This window comes from Saccostrea cucullata, unplaced genomic scaffold (assembly GCF_032062105.1).
Source record: "Saccostrea cucullata isolate Sc308-1 unplaced genomic scaffold, CSIRO_AGI_Scuc_v1 ctg12131, whole genome shotgun sequence".
Lineage (NCBI taxonomy): Eukaryota > Metazoa > Mollusca > Bivalvia > Ostreida > Ostreidae > Saccostrea > Saccostrea cuccullata.
In genome coordinates this window covers 4,329-9,513 of record NW_026921120.1, presented here as the reverse complement: position 1 = coordinate 9,513, position 5,185 = coordinate 4,329, and the positions used below count along the sequence as shown (strand labels likewise).

The 5,185-nt window shown below is 34.5% G+C and overlaps 1 long non-coding RNA gene across 1 annotated transcript; it reads right to left on the bottom strand.

Annotated features, from left to right (window-relative positions):
- Positions 1-1,029: 1,029 nt before the first annotated feature.
- Positions 1,030-4,967, bottom strand: LOC134259208 (uncharacterized). The gene is made up of 4 exons (XR_009990303.1): positions 4,859-4,967; positions 3,787-3,858; positions 3,400-3,540; positions 1,030-1,265 (listed from the first exon to the last, which is right to left on the bottom strand). It is a non-coding gene; the product is annotated as an uncharacterized LOC134259208 (long non-coding RNA).
- Positions 4,968-5,185: the final 218 nt, after the last annotated feature.

Sequence of the window (5,185 nt, the reverse complement as noted above, 5' to 3'; positions counted from 1 at the left end):
GTTCATCGAAATCAAAAACCGATACACAGAATTATGTATCTTAGTGTAGTCTACTTGTGTGCCAAGTTATATTGAAATTAGACCAAAAATGTAGGAGGAGTAGCATTTTGAAAAATTGTTTACAGACAGACAGACAGACAGACAGACGGACAGACGGACGGACGCCGGACGCATTACTATCGCATAAGCTCTTCTGGTCTCTGACCAGTAGAGCTAAAAATGTGGACTTCCGGATGCCCCCATCAGAGCGGAAGGAGATGCTCGGTAAAATAATGCCATCTTCAGTGCCATTGGGAAAACCCCATTCCAAGCTTCCACCCATCCAGTGACGTATACCGTAAGTGAAAATGTAACTCAGAGGAAGAATGTGGTAGCAGTTTTCTGTGGGAATAAACTATGTAAGAAAGGCGCACACCTACAAAGCAAAGGAAAAGAGGTTACCTGCCCAGGACATGAAGACTGCACTGCAACCATACCTCCGGAGACCACCATTGGAGACGAGAAGAGATGGGCCGCTAATTGTGTTGGTGATTTACAGAGTGATGACCGGCCACTAGTAATATCCCATTTCACCAGTGATGGAGACAGTGCCGCTGCATCTGGGGCATCTGAAAAACAAGGACATGTGATTGAAAACCTTAAGGACCTGCGTCACTTCTTTGACTCTCAAAGAAAACAGACTGCTAAGGCTCCATTCAGTAGTCACATGTTTCCGGGAAGAACCAAGGCCATAAGAGAATCCATGCAGCGAAGATTTGCCTTGGACTTGAAGCTTCGATGCAGGACAGAGTACGCGAATTGCTACAAACACTACTCCGGCGACTTACCTTTGATGAAGCGTGCTATGTCTACTGTGGTTGGTTCCCCCATAAACTGCTACCAGGGACAGTGCGGGAAGTCCTGTCAACTCTACTCCTTTTCCTGTCGTGGACTGAAAAGCAATAAGTGGAAATCTTCAGTGTTGCCTAGTGACTTTGAATTAAACATGACAGAAAAAGACAAATGTTTGTTAAGACTGTATAAATTTGACTTTAGGACAAAGTAATCTTGATAGAATCAAATATCATACTTGTACACAAAAATCTGAATCTGTAAATAGGGCATATTTAAAATCAAATCCAAAATGTATTACAAGTAGTAGAAATTTTGAAAGTAGAATACATAAAGTTGTACACTCACTGAATAGGGGTCATGGAAACTCAACACTGGAACTTTGTGAATCTGTAGGGGCACCTCTTGTAAAAGGAAGTAGAGTGGTCCATCATCTAAAACAACAACAAAATAGACAAAATTACTTTAAAATGAAACAAAAACTGTTAAAATATAAATTTCAAAGAAAATACACAGATCTAAAAGATATCAGCTGTACAATAAAAAATCTAAAGACACTTACAGTAAATCATTAACAGATCCAAAATTAAAAAGGAAGTTGTAAGACTGTGAAGGGGGGGGCATTGATGATATGTACATGCAGTGTTCCAGCTAGGGGGAAATAGAGGGGCGCTGCGCCCCGCCCTCAAATCAGTGCGCCCCTCTGCCCCTAACAGGCGCCCCTGTGTCCCTTGTGAGTGACCAATATCATTCTGACTGTCCTTTTAACTCTTTAGAATAATTAGTGTGTTCCAAGCCAGATTACCTAAGGCTAATCAACAGTTCACACCTCCTGCCATAGACGATTACCTAATGAGCTTGCACTACGGTACCTATATACTGTACACACTATCAATTACAGGTGATTAGGTAATTACTTTGATCATTTGACAGTCTGAATAAGGGTTAAAAGCTGAAATATACTTGGAGAATGACCATGCTATCTGTTTTAATCTAAAACAAGAGTCTTTGTCCTAAAGCGTTCTAAAAATAAATCAGAAAGTGAAAGTAGTATAAACAATGACCTTCAGCAATCTAAATATAAATTCTAGACGTATTATGATGGAATTTAATATCTTTATAAGCAAAGAAATATGTATAGGTAATTTTTTACACTCTGGAAGAGATTTTACAGCCATAATATGTAATTGTATTCATGTCATATGGCAGAAGGTTAAAAATCTTCATTATCTACCACTAACATTTTTTAACTTAAAGGTAAAACAAACAAAAGAAATATTGACATTTAGTTGTATTAAGTTTGATAACAACTAAATAAATAATGTAAGAAAATGTTTTCACTAATAAATATTGTAACTCTTGTATATATTTTAAATAATTTGCCAAATACAAACTTAAGCAATTTAGAATTCAGTAATTGTATACATATTGTACGTGTAGATTTTCATGTACTACTATTAAATGGGAGACACCAGATAATTTACATGAATTCATTATTATATGTGCTGCATTCTACTTCTTATCAACAATAGAAAATCACTGCAATCAATGGAAGAAAAATCACATTTATCCTAATTAAAATTACCTTTCAATTATATTTTATATATCGTTACAATACAAGCTAAAGTTAACCATCAATAAGGTTAAACATATAAATCATATTTGAAGGAATTATAATTATATTCATTATAAGGGTGAAGAAATGAGGTACACTTATGTACATGATGGATGAAAAACTTGCGACAACGGTATCACCGTATGTCGCGAAAAAGTGCCCTTCTATTGCACCCCTCCATTTTCAGATCCTAGCTGGAACACTGACATGCATTTCAAATGTATAAAATTTGTATTTATTAAAATATATTTTGTTAACTATCTTACATGTAATAATTGTTTTTATGGTTCATTATGCATTCATTTGATTATTTTCAACTGTGTAAATGGGGAAAAAGTGGACATTTGAATAATGTATTATTGTATGTGTAAAATAGGGCTGGGACGATACCGAACTTAGCCAATCCGATACATATCACGATACCTTAGGTGCAATACGATACATATCACGATACATTTAAAACCAAATAAAACTTAGTCTAGATATTTTTTTAGAACCTTTAATTTGGAACATTACAGATTATAAAAAATAAACTAATTCAAAAGAAACCCGACTTACTGCCATTGTGTTTTCATTGATTTAACATAATCTCGCGTGTCTGATGCCATTCTGGTGCTTGTATTTTGAATTCTGTATCACCAAGACGTTTGTACTTTATTTCTGATTGTTTAAACGTCTTGATGATACAGACTAAAGGACTGAATTCTAAAGCCCAGACATTTTTGAAAATTAAAAAAAAGTGCTGTCAGGTATCGTGATACTAAATTATATGAATCGATCCGTATATCGTCAAAGTGAATACTGTGATGCATCGGTGCACCGGTGGATCGTCCCAGCACTAGTGTAAAATGTGATATTTTGTTATACGAGAGAGTCTGTACATGTAAAAATGTTATATTCTTTATTATTTAGCTCATTAAAATTATTTGAATTAAAAATCTTGTTTTTCTTACCTGTGTGATGAACACAACAAAGGTTTCAGAGGTATTTGGTAGAAATATGGGTATATGGGTGTCAAAACTGTCCGTTGATGACAAGACTTCATGCCGCATTGTTTATCCGCTATTATTGTTCTTTTCAAGGGGAGACAACTCCTGAAATCAGAGAAATTTTTGTGAAAATGAGAGTTACCTGTTTCTCTTTAGGTCTAGATCTCACACAAGGAAATAATTTCACTATATATTACTATAAAGCTTGAATTAAATTATTTAATTTATTAGACTCTCAGCAAAAAATTCATGAAAGAGAAAAAAAGATTAATGCTTAAAAAAAATTTGAGATCAGAAAAAATATGCCTTATGCGGCTGTTAAGAAAGAAAATCGACAGTAAACATACCTACCCCGAAATGCACGTGGGATTCACATGTTGACAAACAGCCTACACACCATCCAGGAAGTTGCATCATCCACACCTGAAAAAAGAGTGCCTTTTAATTCAGTGAGATAATTCTGCTAAAGAAATGATATTCTTAGTACATGAGTCCAATTTTAATACTGTAGGCCTAAAACAAATTGCCAAAAATGAAAAAAGAAAAAAAAAATTCTCTATATATATATGGAACTTCAATTGACTAAGTTCATTTTGATTGGCTATTTCCTTGCGTAAGACCTTTAAGATTCTTCCAAAAATAAAACAAGCAATGTCTTCAGGACAGGTTATCAGTAAGGGACATCATGGAATCAAGTTATTTTTTAAAATAACTTTTTTAGGTTACTGCACTTATTTAAGACTATACAAAGAAGTAACTCACTTGAGTTAACTCTTAAAAAATTAGAATACCAGTTTTGCCAAAAAAACATCAATATGTTGAGTTTTCTGCTGATTAGAGATGATGTAAGGCTGGGGAAGTTGTAAATATATGTACTTCTTTTAATAAACTTAACAGACTTAACAGACTCAATTTTTTTAAGCTTTTAGGATGATATTAAAAAAATATCATGATTTATTTAAACGAAAAATAATTCCATTTCATGAACATTTCAGGGATCAATTACACATCTTCCGCCAATTTTGCCAACACTGAGACTAATTCTCCTATCATCTTTGAACATTACTGTACAATCCCTAAGTCTTACATTTTTTGTGCAAAGCTGTATATTTTTGTGAAAGAGTTCTCAAGTGAGGTGGTTTTATGATGAATTAACAGAAATAAGTTATGATTTGTCCCTCTACTTAATAACCCAAGAACAGCATGACTAAAGTCTTTCAGATACCAGTGGGTTTACAATAATGAGTATAGTAAAGTATCAATAACTGAAATAAGTTACTGGAGAAAAGCATATAATCAGGGAATGATAACCCAAAATGTTGACATCTATAATAACTTCAACAAATCATTTCAAAAATAACTTGTTTCCATGATGCCCTTGACTGGTTATGAGAACTGCTCGAATACTACTCTTGAAACTTACGTTTAATGAAAGGTAGTTAATTGGCCGATGCTAGAAAGTGGAGAAATTCTCCCCCAAAAGATCTTGCGCTGTAATATTGCACCTCTTTTGCATTACTGGATCTGCAGCTTATGGTCAAAGACAAATATAAAATCATAACGCTACGATCTGCAGCTGTAGACTTGAATAACCTAGGCCTAATTAAATTCATAATAGTGGGAGCAATATTTATGAGACAGGACCCCCCCCCCCAAAAAAAAGGGACTCAGGAGAGAACCGTTCATATATTTTAAGCATGACCTACTTACAAGATTTATGGTGAAAGGCTCTATATTAAACCACTTTTAT